General features: G+C 46.5%; 1 non-coding gene across 1 annotated transcript; it reads right to left on the bottom strand.

Moving 5' to 3' along the window:
* Nucleotides 1-8,916: 8,916 nt before the first annotated feature.
* On the bottom strand, nt 8,917-9,054 carry LOC119933672. The gene has a single exon (XR_005452590.1). It is a non-coding gene; the product is annotated as a small nucleolar RNA SNORA7 (small nucleolar RNA).
* Between the last annotated feature and the right edge of the window lie 6,779 nt (nt 9,055-15,833).

Genomic DNA, 15,833 nt, shown 5'->3' with positions numbered 1-15,833 from the left:
CAGTGTTGCCATATTCATTAGACAGTTCATGAGGAATTCTTCAGCAATCATCTAGAGGAACTCCGTCCTATTGAGGGGAATGGAAATAAATCAGTGTACTGTATTAACCTGTCCTGGGGTCCGGACTGTGTCCTGGCCAGAAGTTGCATGATCAAGATTCGTATTTCATCAGCAGACTGCAGTGAAACTCTCAAACCATATTTACTAAGTAGTCAACTGGCAAAGAGAAAATTTGTAGGCAATTCCAGTCATGATTTGGGGGAAAAGGATTTGAATTCAGTTAGGGTCAGGTTTTCCACGGCTTTGGGAGGAGATATAACGGGTAAAGAGGCTGTATTGCCTAGTGCCAGGAGCATGGGACAGGATGTCTGGGGTCTCACATTTTGGTCTCAGCTCTGCTTCTGGCCTGCTGGGTAACTTTTAATCTGGAACTTCACTTTCATTCATTCATTCAATCGTATTTATTGAGAGCTTACTATGTGCAAAGCATTGTACTAAGTACTTGGGAGAGTATAATACAACAATAAGCAGACAGTTTCTGCCCACAATGAGCTTACGGGCTAGAGCTGGGGCAAGACAGACTGAATACACTGCTCTTCCAGACCCGCAGACGGTGAGCCCCAGTTGGGACAGGGGCTGTGTCCGATCCAATGTTTCTGTATGTACCCCGTCTCTTAGCTCAGTGCTTGGGAGAAAAACAAGAGAGTGACATTGATGGTAGGAACTGGGAAGTTGGGAAAGAGTTTGGAGTGGAGGTGGGAGGGAATGAGGAACATCACCGTTATTTAGCAAGTGTACCTTTAAGCTGATGGCCATGGACAACCTGACCCTAACTGAATTCAAATCCTTTCCCCCGAATCATGACCGATATTGCCTACCAAATTTTCTTTAGGGATCCCTCAGGCAGTGATCAGTGACTAATGTTAGGCTGGTTCAGGTTCACACATGGTCTGTGACAGTGTCTGGACGAATCTCATTTGCTCTGTACCACGGACCAGTGGTTATGACTCCTGGGGCCCATAGAGATCCCTCATGTGGGTATCTACTTCCCAAGAAGTGTGGAACAGACACAGTTGTTGGAGCAGCAATCGATCTATCAGTAATATTTATTGAACACTACCGTGTGCAGAACACTGTACTAAGTGCTTGGGAGAGTACAATATAACAGAGTTGGTAGTCACCTTCCCTGCCCACCAGAAGTTTTCAGTCTAGAAGGGGAGACAGATTTTAAAATACATTATGGCATGTATAAAAGTGCTGTGGGGATGAAGGTGGGGTGAATATCAAGTGCTTAAAGGGTACAGATCCAAGTGTAAAGGCAATGCAGAAGGGAGAGCGAGTAGGGGAAATAAGTCTTTATTGGGGAACATGGTCATGAAGAAAAACTCCTCACTCTCGGCTTCAAGGCTCTGCATTACCACGCCCTCTCCACCATCTCACCCCCTCCTACCTCACCTCCCTTCTCTCCTTCTATAGCCCAGCCCGCACGCTCTGCTGCTCTGCCACCGCTAACCTCCTCACTGTGCCTCGTTCTCACCTGTCCCACCATCGACCCCCAGCCCACATTCTTCCCCTGGCCTGGAATGCCCTCCCTCCACACATCTGGCAAACTAGCTCTCTTCCTCCCTTCAAAGCCCTACTGAGAGCGCACCTTCTCCAGAAGGCCTTCCCAGACTGAGCCCTCTTTTTCCTCTCCTCCTCCCCAACGCCCCCCGCCCTACCTCCTTCCCCTCCCCATAGCACTTATATGTATTTGTACATATTTATTACTCTAATTTGCTTGTACATATTTACTACTGTATTTATTTTATTAATGATGTGCATATAGCTATAATTCTATTTATTCTGTTGGTTTTGACACCTGTCACATGTTTTGTTTTGTTGTCTATCTCCCCCTTCTAAACTGTGAGCCCGTTGTTGGGTAGGGACCATCTCTATATGTTGCCAACCTGTACTTCCCAAGCGCTTAGTACAGTGCTCTGCACACAGTAAATGCTCAATAAATATGATTGAATGAATGATGTGATTTTAATAAGGCTTTGAAAGTGGAGAGAGTAGTGTACTGGTAGATATGAAGGAGGAGTGAGAGCCAGTCCAAAGGGAAGACTTGGGCAAGGGGTTGGCAGGAACATAGACAAGATCGAGGTACAGCAGTGAGTGGGTTGGCATTGGAGAAACAAATTGTATGTCCTGGATTGTAGGAAGAAACCCAAGATGTGACGGGAGGCAGTGAGCTGATTGAGTGCTTTAAAGCCACTGGTAAGGAGTTTCTATTTGAAGCATAATAATAATATTAATTATAATAATAATTAGTATGGCATTTATTAAGTTTCTATTTGAAGTATAAGTATAGAAACTCTAAGGAGTTTCTATTTGAAGCATAATAATAGTATTAATTATAATAATTAATATGGCATTTATTAAGTGGATGGGCAGAAGTGGAAGGGCAACTACTGGAGGCTTTTGAGGAGTGGGGAGAAGTGAACTGAATTAATTTTTAGAAAAACGATCTGGGAGGCAGAATGAAGTAAGGACTGGACAGGGGATAGACAGGAGTTAGAGGGGAGTTAGGGAGGAGTTAGCAAGGACGCTGATGTAGTAGTTGAGGTGAGAAAAGTAGCCAAGTTGGCAACACAAAACTGACAACTCCACTTCAAAGACAGTCAGGAGTGGGAGCCCTGCTCTTCCTGGCTGATTGGTGGCAGCTACAGCCTTGGCACTTGAGTCATGGAGCCTCCTCCCTTTCCTGGCTTGGGAGGAAGATCAACTCCACCTGCTGCAGCCAGAGCAACTATTTCAGGTAGGTCACCCTCTACCTCCTTCTCCCCCTCCCCTTCCCCTCCTCTTTCCTGATCTCCAGTCCCAGTTAAGAGCTCCTGCAGTCTGTCCGATTTCCCAACTCGGGTTGGTGCCCATCTACTTCAAATCTCAAGGGGTTTCTGGATCCCTTCTCCCCATCCCATATTTCACTTGATGTACCTAGGGCTGACTACCTGCCCTGTGACAGGGTGGGGAGAGGAGGAAGACTGGGATGGGGGAGATGCAAGAGGGGATTCTCCACACTCTCCCCTTCTTGCCATCTTTCCTCTCCCTTTTCTCATTTTACATCTTCAAACTTTCACCTTTCCCCTCCTTCCCCCTTGCCTTTTCTTCCTTCCACTCCCTTTCCACTTCCCCATCCCTTCTCCCTATATTCTTAAGAGAAGTAGCATGGCTTAGTGGAAAGAGCACGGGCTTGGGAGTCAGAGGTCATGGGTTCTAATCCCAGCTCCGCCACTTGTCAACTGTGTGACTTTGGGCAAGTCACTTAACTTCTCTGTGCCTCAGTTCCCACATCTGGAAAATGGGGATTAAGACTGTGAGCCTGGCGTGGAACAACCTGATTACCCTGTATCTACCCCTGTGTTTAGAACAGTGCCCTGCACATAGTAAGCACTTAACAAATACCACCATCATCATCAGCATCATTAGCCATCACCCCGATGTCCTTCTCACTTCTTTCTCCATTCTTCTCTCTCCCCTCTTCTCCTTAGTATCTTTTCCTTCTGCCCGGGATTGGTTTGCCCCGTGTAGAGGGGCCAGGGGGCTGCTGCCCAAGAGCTCTGCGGCAGGGAGAGGCAGGCAGAGAGGAAGGTGGGGGGAACAGTGGCTTCTAGATAGTTTCTAGTTGTCCCCAACACCTCTTCCGCCTGGCTTCCCCTGTCCTGCAGAGCTCTATCCGGGTTTTCTGGTCCTTCTGCATCACCTAGCTATGACCTAAATAGATGCCATGGCAGATATAATTTCATATCATATAAAATTATATTAGTTTGAATGTCAGCACAATTTTTTCTAAACTTTTGGTAAACTTCCTTCTCCGTAGTTGGTAACCCTGGTCAGGGCTAGAGATGGAGACCCCTATTCCAAAGATGAATCTTCTCCCAGCTGCCATACAGCCAGGACTGTAAACGAAACAGGAGGTTGTTGGGTCATTGTCACAAGAGACTCCTAGTGACAATAGACAATCTGCAAAGACCTCTAAGCCTTGGAGGGCACCCGACAGTCTTTCAAGTTCCAAGGGAAGAATCCAGCTCATCTTTATCCCCATCCAGCCACTTGCCTGTGAATTTAGAACTTGATTCCGCAGACTTGTGAGTCAGCCACCTGAGAAATGATACCCAGAAAAGAGAGCTATTAGCTTGAGTTTTCAAGTGGGAGGATGTTTTTGCCTTAAAAAAGAATCAGAATGAAGACGTCTTTCTGGAACAGCTTCCCCAGGCAAAACTTTGAATGAATTAGCGGGTGGTCATAATCGTTGCAGAAGGAGGGATTGCTCTCTTGTGGGAAAAGAAGAGCTAAAGAAGCCAAGTACTGCTGGAATGTTCAAGGGCTCCTTAGAGTGTCAAACAGTTGGTAAAACCAGGTGCAAAAATGAAGTAGCATGGTTGGAACTGCATCAGGTGAAAGTTCCTAATTGGAAGACATCCCTATTTTTAAGTATGCAGTACAAGGGAGGAGCAAACAGATACACATGAAATTTGAACTAGCTGATGGATCAAGCTCTATTACTGATCCAGTTTCAGAATCTGTACTTTTGTTTTCTTTCTTTCTTCAGCATGGTTGATTTTTCTTTTCTCCTCTTACTTTTTTTTTTCTCTCTGGGGAGAGGTGGGAATGGCAATTTGCAAATATTTATAGTGAATTTCACTTCTCAGTGTCCCCATTTAATTCTCTCCAGACTGGGTGACTAGTGGCCTACTTCTAAAGATGTGTGGATGACCTTCCCCAGTTTGTAAGCTATTCATATTAAAAGAGGCTCATTTTTCTCAATCAATGACAGCCCTTCCACGGGTTCATGACCTCCCAGCCCTGTGCAACTGGCAGATCGGGTACTGTCTTTGCTCCAGCTTGTTTTAGAGATCGAAAGCGGAAAAAAAAGTCATCTGGTGTGAGTTGTTCTGAAAGTCAAAACTCTGTCAGAACATTTGTATAAACAGCTGAAAACAAATAGGCTCTGTGCCTCTGCTGGAGTCCACTGCCTTTTCAGAGCAGACATTAAGAAGAAGAAAAATGAATCTGGCAGTTGACAAGACTTGGCAATTGGCGGCAGTTGGCAGACGCCGGTAATACTGCAGATTTCTGGGCTCCCCTTTCTTGTTTCCATTCCCTAATTCTCTGTTTTCACTGGCGGCCTTTCTTTTGCTTAGAAATAAAAAAAACCTTTCACAGCAAACCCTTCTCTGGCGGCCAACTAACATAAACCTTATGTGGATTGAGCTCCGTTGCTGTATTTTCTATCGTAGTGTGTTCTTTGGGGTGAAAGAGGTGTGATCATCATCTCCACCGAAGTTCAATGAAGTCTTTGAGTGCATAGTGGGGGCTTAGTGAGGGGTGAGCCAAACTCTTAGTACCTCCTTCTCACAATTCAGGCTATATGTCATCTGGGTTCATTCATTCATTCCTTCAATCATTTCTTGAGCACTCGTGGAGAAGTGACGTGGCTCAGAGGAAAGAGCCTGGGCTTGGGAGTCAGAGGTCATGGGTTCTAATACCGTCTCTGCCACTTGTCAGCTGTGTAACTTTGGGCAAGTCACTTACTTCTCTGTGCCTCAGTTCCCTCATCTGGAAAATGAGGATGAAGACTGTGAGCCCCACGTGGGACCTGATAACCTTGTATCCCCCAAGTGCTTAGAACAGTGCTTGGTGTAGTAAGCACTTAACAAATGCCATTATTATTATTATTATTACTGTATGCAGAGCACTGTACTAAGTGCTTGGGAGAGGACAACACAACAATGTAACAGTCACATTCTCTGTAAAAGGGGACCAGACAGCTAAATAGGGCCTGACTGGCTTTGGCCTTTTTAAGGTACCCAAAGGGAGAAATCAGAAGAAGCACCATGGCCTAGTGGAAAGAACATGAGCCTGGGAGTTAGAGGAACCTGAGTTCTAATCCTTACTTGTCTGCTGTGTGACCTTGGGCAAATCACTAAACTTCTTTGTGCCTCACTTTTCTCATCTGTGAAATGGGGATTAAGACTGTGAGTCCCATGTGGGACATGGACTATGTAACTAGTACCTACACCAGCATTTAGTACAATGTCCGGCACATAGTAAGACCTTAACCAATACCATAAAAAAAATAATAATGTGAGCTCTTCTGGGTTTTGTACATCAAAGGAACTCAAGGAAGGTTGTCATTTTTTTTTAAAAAGCAGAGGCTGGTTTCTCCTCTTCTCCCCAAGGGAAAGAGGAGAGACCCCTATGCTGAGATAGTGGGTTTGGGAGGATTGGGAAGGAGAAACCAAACATAAGTGAAGAGACCCAGACTCCATGAGGATGTAAGGAATTTAGATGTTGGAAGACATGAAAAAGGAAAATGTCCCAGCAGTGGCCTTACAGTGGCTCGGTTAGGTCAAAGAGCTAATGGCAGCCATTTGAGCAACTTCCCTATAAAAATATCACCCGTCAGAAAATCTAAATATGGAGCCACTTGAAATGTGGAACTCTTAACCTTCCCCTAAGGCTGCTCCTAAATGTAACCACATTCTCATTTGGGGCTGATTCAAGGAGTCAGGGGTAAGGGGATCAATTGTCCCACATTTGGGGAGAAAAGCAAGGGTGTGGGCCACCAGCCCAGACTCGGAGAGTCTGATCCATATGGGGTCGAATTTCCATCAGGATGTGGGAGTTAGCAGTGGGGGCAGTGGATGTGACATGGCAGCAGGGAGGTAGAATTGGCAGGGGCAGCAATGATGACTCTGGAGGGTGATGGTGGTGACCAGTTCAGCAGCTGATGAATCCCCCTCTCTCCCAGATCTCCTTTTCATCTTTTCCCCCTTCTCCCTCCTTTTTCCCTTCTCCATCTTTCTTCCGCTCTTCAGGCATGGTTCTTCTCCCAACATGGTGAGAAGCAGCGTGGCCTAATGGATAGACCACTGGCCTGAGAGTCAGATGGATCTGGATTCTAATCCCGGCTTCAACACTTGCCTGCTGTGTGATCTTGGGCAAGTCACTTAACTTGTACTTCCCAAGTGCTTAGTACAGTGCTCTGCACATAGTAAGCGCTCAATATGATTGAATGAATGAATGAACTTAAGTTTTCTGTGCCTCAGTAGCCTTATTTGTAAAATGGGGATTAAGACTGTGAGCCCTGTGTGTACAGGAACTGAGTCCAATCTGATTAACTTGAATCTACTCAGAGTAGCTCTTGTCACATAGTAAGGGCTTAACAAGCACTATCGTTATTATTATTATTATTATTATTATGGGCAGAAAAATAATAATTTCTGGCCGTCTGCCATATGCCCCTTCCTCTGTGTGTCTCCCTCTCTCTTCCCCATCTTGAAAGACACCCCCCAACCCTCACCACCAGCACCCCTAATTTGGCAAGCTTAATTAAGGTTCTCTTTCTTCAGACATTTAATCTACTAGTAAGACTCATAAATGATTTATTATCAAAAATGGGAAGAATTCCAGATGCCAAATGAGCTGCATAAGGTAGGAAGGGGAAATTTCCAACTTTGCTTTCAATTCCTTCTTCATGGGAACTAGCCCAACCACATAATCGATTATTAGTTTGCATTCACTTCAGGCATTGTTTTTTGGTCTTTGTTGAGTGTAAAATAATTGTATTCCTCCGATGGGTCCCCCATTTCCACATATGTTGATTTTTCATCTAAGTTTAGATTGAAAAGGTTTCCAGCTGCTTTCTCACAGCCATACTCTCCTTCGTAGAAGCAGCGTGGGAAGCAATATGACATAGTGGAGAGGACACGGGCTTAGGAGACAGAGGACCTGGGTTCTAATCCCAGCTCCACTACTTGCTGCTGTGTGACCTTGGGCTAATCACTTATGTGTGCCTCCATTTCATCATCTGTGAAATGAGGATTGAATCCTACTCCTTCCTACTTAGACTGTGAGTCCCATGTGGGACAGGGACTGTGTCCCACCTGATTATCTTGTATCTTGGCACATAGTAAGCACTAAATGAATACAATAATTGTTATGTAGATACCAGGCTTTGGAGAAGCGGCATGGCTCAGTGGGAAGAGCCTGGGCTTTGGAGTCAGAGGTCATGGGTTCGAATCCTGGCCCTGCCAATTGTCAGCCGTGTGACTTTGGGCAAGTCACTTCACTTCTCTGGGCCTCAGTTACCTCATCTGGAAAATGGGGATTAAGACTGTGAGCCCCACGTGGGACAACCTGATCCCCTTGTATCCCCCCACTGCTTAGAACAGTGCTTTGCACATGGAAACGCTCAATAAATACGATTGAATGAATGAATGAGTAGTGGGGTGACTCAGAGACTGACAGGAACTGTTGTAATAATAATAATGATGGCACTTATTAAGCGCTTACTATGTGCAAAGCACTGTTCTAAGTGCTAGGGTAGAAACAAGGTAATCAAGTTGTCCCCCGTGGGGCTCACAGTCTTAAACCCCATTTTACAGATGAGGTAACTGAGGCCCAGAGAAGTTAAGTGACCTGCCCAAAGTCACACAGCTGACAAGTTGGGGAGCCAGGATTTGAACCCATGACTTCTGACTCCAAAGCCCGGGCTCTTTCCACTGAGCCACGCTGCTTCTCCAAAGCAGCAAGCTCTGTTGTGGCACAGAGTCAATGCTGCTGATGGACAGGTGGCCTCTTCATAAGGGAGGAGGCTTTTTGTCTCCATTTGTGGATTCATCAGTGAGTTAGTAGGCTCTGGATCTGACACCCTTGTATCCATGTTGTCGTTCTTGTCTTATGCTGTCGAGTTGTGTCTGACCCATAGCGACGCCGTAGACACATCTCTCCCGCAACGCCCCATGTCCATCTGCAATCATTCTGGTAGTGTATCCATAGAGTTTTCTTGGTAAAAATAAAGAAGTGGTTTACCATTGTTTGCCCTCGACTCTCTCCCATGCTGCTGCTGCCCAGCACAGGTGAGTTTTGACTTGTATCAGATTGCCTCCCTCTCACTAGCCACTGCCCAAGCTAGGAATGGAATGGGTAGGCCTCTGCTTGACTCTCCCTCCCGTAACCCAGACTGGTAGAGTACTGGAAACTCTCCAGGTGTGACCCTGAGAGAAGTATACATGTTAGGTATCTGAAATCAACTACCTGAACTTTAGAAATTGGCAAAGGAGGTTGGAGATGGGGAGAATGTAAAGACCAACAATTCCTTTCCTCTTAATAAAATTCAAATAATGTGGGTGTAGTAAACCATTAATATTAACAGCAATATCAAAGTCACTCCATGTTTTCTCACAGTCACAAGACTGGAGTTGCAATTCGAGATAATAATAATGATAGTATTTACCAAGCAATAGGTATGTTCCACTAACCACAGGGATAGATAAAAGACAATCTGATTGGACACAGCCCCTCTCCCATATAAGACTCAGTGTAACAGGCATTTAATCAGCATTTTACAAATGAAGAAATTGAGGCACATGGAAGTTAAATGATTTGCCCAAGGTCTCTTAGCAGGCAAGTGACAAGAGTGTGACTAGAACTAGTATCTCCTGATTCCTGTTCTTTCCAGTAGGCCATGTTGTGCCTAAGAAGCAGGGTGGCTAAGTGGATAGAGCACGGGCCTGAAAGTCAGAGAATCTGGGTTCTAATCCTAACTCCTCCACTGTCTGCTGTGTTATTTTGGGTAAGTCACTTAACTGCTCCATGCCTCAGTTTCCTCATATGTAAAAAATAGGGATTAAATCCTACTTCCTCCTACCTAGACTGTGAGCCCCATGTGGAGCAAGCATGGTACCTAAACTGATAACTTTGAATGTACTCCAGTGCTTAGTACAGTGGTTGGCACATTATAAGAACTAAACAAATGCCACAATAACAATATTATTATTATGTTGTCTCCCACTCAGATTCCCCCTCTGATTCTATTATCTCAGTATTCTGTTTTACATATTGTATCATGGTATTAGCCCTTTCTGGAACACATCTGGAGAGTTTCCAGTACTCTACCAGTCTCAGTTCTAATAATAATAATAATAATAATAATAATAATAGCATTTATTAAGCCCTTACCATGTGTAAATCACCTTTCTAAGCGCTGGGGAGGTTACAAGGTGATCAGGTTGTCTCTCGGGGGGCTCACAGTTTTAATCCCCATTTTACAGATGAGGTAACTGAGGCACAGAGAAGTTAAGTGACTTCAATCAATCAATGAATCATATTTATTGAGCGCTTACTGTGTGCAGAGCACTGTACTAAGCACTTGGGAAGTACAAGTTGGCAACATATAGAGACAGTCCCTAACCAACAGTGGGCTCACAGTCTAAAAGGGGGAGACAGAGAACAAAACCAAACATACTAACAAAATAAAATAAGTAGAATAGATATGTACAAGTAAAATAAATAAATAAATAAATAAATAAATAAATAAATAGAGTAATAAATATGTACAAACATATACACATATATACAGGTGCTGTGGGGAAGGGAAGGAGGTAAGATGAGGGGGATGGAGAGGGGGACGAGGGGGAGAGGAAGGAAGGGACTCAGTCTGGGAAGGCCTCCTGGAGGAGGTGAGCTCTCAGTAGGGCCTTGAAGGGAGGAAGAGAGCTAGCTTGGCGGATGGACGGAGGGAGGGCATTCCAGGCCCGGGGGATGACGTGGTCCGGGGGTCGACGGCGGGACAGGCGAGAACGAGGTACGGTGAGGAGATTAGCAGCAGAGGAGTGGAGGGTGCGGGCTGGGCTGGAGAAGGAGAGAAGGGAGGTGAGGTAGGAGGGGGCGAGGTGATGGACAGCCTTGAAGCCCAGGGTGAGGAGTTTCAGCCTGATGAGCAGATTGATTGGTAGCCACTGGAGATTTTTGAGGAGGGGAGTAACATGCCCAGAGCGTTTCTGGACAAAGACAATCCGCGCAGCAGCATGAAGTATGGATTGAAGTGGGGAGAGACACGAGGATGGGAGATCAGAGAGGAGGCTGATGCAGTAGTCCAGACGGGATAGGATGAGAGCTTGAACGAGCAGGGTAGCGGTTTGGATGGCGAGGAAAGGGCAGATCTTGGCAACGTTGCGGAGCTGAGACCGGCAGGTTTTGGTGATGGCTTGGATGTGAGGGGTGAACGAGAGAGTGGAGTCGAGGATGACACCAAGTTTGTGGGCTTGTGAGACGGGAAGGATGGTAGTGCCGTCAACAGAGATGGGAAAGTCAGGGAGAGGGCAGGGTTTGGGAGGGAAGACAAGGAGTTCAGTCTTGGACATATTGAGTTTTAGGTGGCAGGCAGACATCCAGATGGAGATGTCCTGAAGGCAGGAGGAGATGCGAGCCTGGAGAGAGGGGGAGAGAGCAGGGGCAGAGATGTAGATCTGGGTGTCATCAGCGTAGAGATGATAGTTGAAGCCGTGGGAGCGAATGAGGTTACCAAGGGAGTGAGTGTAGACTTGCCCAAAGTCACACAGCTGAAAAGTGGTGGAGCCGGGATTAGAACTCACGACCTCAGACTCCCAAGCCTGGGCTCCTTCCACTGAGCCATGCTGCTTCTCATGGTTATGGGAGGGAGAGACAAGCAGAGGCCTACCCATTCCATTCCTAGCCTGGGCAATGGCTAGTGAGTCGAAGGCAATCTGCTACATGTCAAAACTCACCTCTGCTGGGCAGCAGGGGCATGGGACAGAGTTGAGGGAGGAGGCTCAAGTTTACTGCGCAGAAGAAAGTGGTGAAAAATCACTTCCATATTTTCACCAAGAAAACTCTATGGATACACTACCTGAATGATTGCAGATGGAGATGGGGCATTCCGGGAGAGATACATCCATGGAGTTGTTATGGGTCAGAGACGACTCAACAGCATAAGACAAGATAAGACCGCGGTAGGAGTAATAACATTTATTGAGAAATGTCTGAGTATGATGCCCTGCAGCAAGTGCTTACATATTACAAGCACTCCCACATGTCAGCTGTGTGACCTTGGGCAAGTCGCTTCACTTCTCTGAGCCTCATTGATCTCATCTGGAAAATGGGGATGAAGACTGTGAGCCCCATGTGGGACAACCTGATCACCTTGTATCCCCTCCAGAGCTTAGAACAGTGCTTTGCACATAGTAAGCACTTAACAAATGCCATCATTATTATTATTATTATTATTATTATTATTATTATTATTACAACTTACATATCCCATGCCCACAAGGAATAATGGGTGAGATAGTCATTAACTTATTGACAGAGCAATCAAAATCATTAACTGAATGTACAATTGGATAAATGTATATACATGGATGCTGAGAATGAGTATAAACAAGTGGATAAGTATGTGAGATGGCTGGTAGATTTATCATCATCAATCGTATTTACTGAGCGCTTACTGTATGCAGAGCACTGTACTAAGCGCTTGGGAAGTACAAGTTGGCAACATATAGAGACAGTCCCTACTCAACAGTGGGCTCACAGTCTAAAAGGGGGAGACAGAGAACAAAACCAAACATACTAACAAAATAAAATAAATAGAATAGATATGTACAAGTAAAATAAATAAATAAATAAATAGAGTAATAAATATGTACAAACATATATACATATATGCAGGTGCTGTGGGGAAGGGAAGGAGGTAAAATGGGGGGAATGGAGAGGGGTACGAGGGGGAGAGGAAGGAAGGGGCTCAGTCTGGGAAGGCCTCCTGGAGGAGGTGAGCTCTCAGTAGGGCCTTGAAGGGAGGAAGAGAGCTAGCTTGGCGGAGGGGCAAAGGGAGGGCATTCCAGGCCCGGGGGAGGACGTGGGCCGGGGGTCGATGGCGGGACAGGTGAGAACGAGGTACGGTGAGGAGATTAGCGGCAGAGGAGCGGAGGGTGCGGGCTGGGCTGAAGAAGGAGAGAAGGGAGGTGAGGTAGGAGGGGGCGAGGTGATGGACAGCCTTGAAGCCCAGGGTGAGGAGTTTTTTCCTGATGCGCAGATTGATTGGTAGCCACTGGAGATTTTTGAGGAGGGGAGTAATATGCCCAGAGCGTTTCTGGACAAAGATAATCCGGGCAGCAGCATGAAGTATGGATTGAAGTGGAGAGAGACACGAGGATGGGAGATCAGAGAGAAGGCTGATGCAGTAGTCCAGACAGGATAGGATGAGAGCTTGAATGAGCAGAGTAGTGGTATGGGTGGAGAGGAAAGGGCAGATCTTGGTAATGTTGCGGAGCTGAGACCGGCAGGTTTTGGTGACAGCTTGGATGTGAGGGGTGAACGAGAGAGCGGAGTTGAGGATGACACCAAGGTTGCGGGCTTGTGAGACAGGAAGGATGGTAGTGCCGTCAACAGAGATGGGAAAGTCAGGGAGAGGGCAGGGTTTGGGAGGGAAGACGAGGAGTTCAGTCATAGATTTATATGATTTAGGATGCAGGGAATGAATAGAGGAAGACATTTTGGAGAAGATGAGCTTTCAGGAGGCTTTTAAATGTTAGGAGGGATGTAGGGCATGGAGAAGCAGCGTGGCTCAGTGGGAAAGAGCATGGGCTTTGGAGTCAGAGATCATGGGTTCAAATTCCAGCTCCACCAATTGTCAGCTGTGTGACTTTGGGCAAATCACTTAACTTCTTTGTGCCTCACTTACCTCATCTGTAAAATGGAGATGAAGACTGTGAGCCCCCTGGGTACAACCTGATCACCTTGTTACCTTCCCAGTACTTAGAACAATGCTTTGCACATAGTATGCACTTAATAAATGCCATTATTATTATTATTATTATTATTATTATTATTATTATTATCATTATTATTATTATTTGGGGATGGGGAGGGTCCCAAGGCAGTAGAAGAGAATGAGCAAGGGGACAGAGTTTGGAGGGTGAGAGCAAAGTTTATTTAATGGAAGTCAGCATGGGAGAAAAGAAGAGAGTAGGTTGGGGAGCAGCAGCTGAAGAGAACAGATGTGTAAAGTGGGGTGAGATGGTGAAGAACATTGAAGTGGATGGTGAGGAATTTATATTCCCAGGAGGGAATTGGGGAGTCAGTGGAGGTTTGGGGGGAGCAGAGATGTGTGCTTAGAAAATGCTATAGGAAGATCATTCATGCAGCAATATGTAGTAAAGATTGGGATGGGAAGAGGCTGGAGCCAGGAAGATCGGCAAAGAAGCTGATATATAGATCAATCAATCAATCAATCAATCGTATTTATTGAGCGCTTACTATGTGCAGAGCACTGTACTAAGCGCTTGGGAAGTACAAATTGGCATCACATAGAGACAGTCCCTACCCGATAGTGGGCTCACAGTCTAAAAGGGGGAGACAGAGAACAGAACCAAACATACCAACAAAATAAAATAAGTAGGATAGAAATGTACAAGTAAAATAAATAAATAAATAAATAAACAGAGTAATAAATATGTACAAACATATATACATATATACAGGTGCTGTGGGGAGGGGAAGGCGGTAAGGCGGGGGGATGGAGAGGGGGACGAGGGGGAGAGGAAAGAAGGGGCTCAATCTGGGAAGGCCTCCCGGAGGAGGTGAGCTCTCAGCAGGGCCTTGAAGGGAGGAAGAGAGCTAGCTTGGCGGATGGGCAGAGGGAGGGCATTCCAGGCCCGGGGGATGACGTGGGCCGGGGGTCGATGGCGGGACAGGCGAGAGCGAGGTACAGTGAGGAGATTAGTGGTGGAGGAGCGGAGGGTGCGGGCTGGGCAGTAGAAGGAGAGAAGGGAGGTGAGGTAGGAGGGGGCGAGGTGATGGAGAGCCTTGAAGCCCAGGGTGAGGAGTTTCTGCCTGATGCGCAGATTGATCGGTAGCCATTGGAGGTTTTTGAGGAGGGGAGTGATATGTCCAGAGCGTTTCTGGACAAAGATAATCCGGGCAGCAGCATGAAGTATGGATTGAAGTGGAGAGAGACACGAGGATGGGAGATCAGAGAGAAGGCTAGTGCAGTAGTCCAGACGGGATAGGATGAGAGCTTGAATTAGCAGGGTAGCGGTTTGGATGGAGAGGAAAGGGCGGATCTTGGCAACGTTGCGGAGCTGAGACCGGCAGGTTTTGGTGACGGCTTGGATGTGAGGGGTGAATGAGAGAGCGGAGTCGAGGATGACACCAAGGTTGCGGGCTTGTGAGACGGGAAGGATGGTAGTGCCGTCAACAGAGATGGGAAAGTCAGGGAGAGGACAAGGTTTGGGAGGGAAGACAAGGAGCTCAGTCTTCGACATGTTGAGCTTTAGGTGGCGGGCGGACATCCAGATGGAGATGTCCTGAAGGCAGGAGGAGATGCGAGCCTGGAGGGAGGGGGAGAGAGCAGGGGCAGAGATGTAGATCTGGGTGTCATCAGCGTAGAAGTGATAGTTGAAGCCGTGGGAGCGAATGAGGTCACCAAGGGAGTGAGTGTAGATTGAGAACAGAAGGGGACCAAGCACTGAACCTTGGGGAACTCCCACAGTAAGAGGATGGGAGGGGGAGGAGGAGCCTGCAAAAGAGACTGAGAAAGAACGACCGGAGAGATAAGAGGAGAACCAGGAGAGGACGGAGTCTGTGAAGCCAAGGTCAGATAACGTGTTGAGGAGAAGGGGGTGGTCCACAGTGTCAAAGGCAGCTGAGAGGTCGAGGAGGATTAGGACAGAGTATGAGCCGTTGGATTTGGCAAGCAGGAGGTCATTGATGTCACTCTCAGGTGAAGATGGCACTACGGATGGTGAGGTTCACCCGTGAAATAATAATAATGGCATTTGTTAAGTGCTTACTATGTGCCAAACACTGTTTTTTTTAAGCACTGGGGTAGATACAAGGTTATCAGGTTGTTCCACGTGGGGCTTACAGTCTTAATTCCCATTTTACAGGTGAGGTAACAGCCACAAAGAGGTTAAGTGACCTGCCCAAAGCCACGTAGCTGACAAGTAATGGAGTCGGGATTAGAACCCAGGACCTCTGACTCCTAA

This window comes from Tachyglossus aculeatus, chromosome 1, assembly GCF_015852505.1.
Source record: "Tachyglossus aculeatus isolate mTacAcu1 chromosome 1, mTacAcu1.pri, whole genome shotgun sequence".
Taxonomy (NCBI): domain Eukaryota; kingdom Metazoa; phylum Chordata; class Mammalia; order Monotremata; family Tachyglossidae; genus Tachyglossus; species Tachyglossus aculeatus.
The sequence above is the reverse complement of the archived record's forward strand: the minus strand, read 5'-3'. Positions and strand labels throughout refer to the sequence as shown.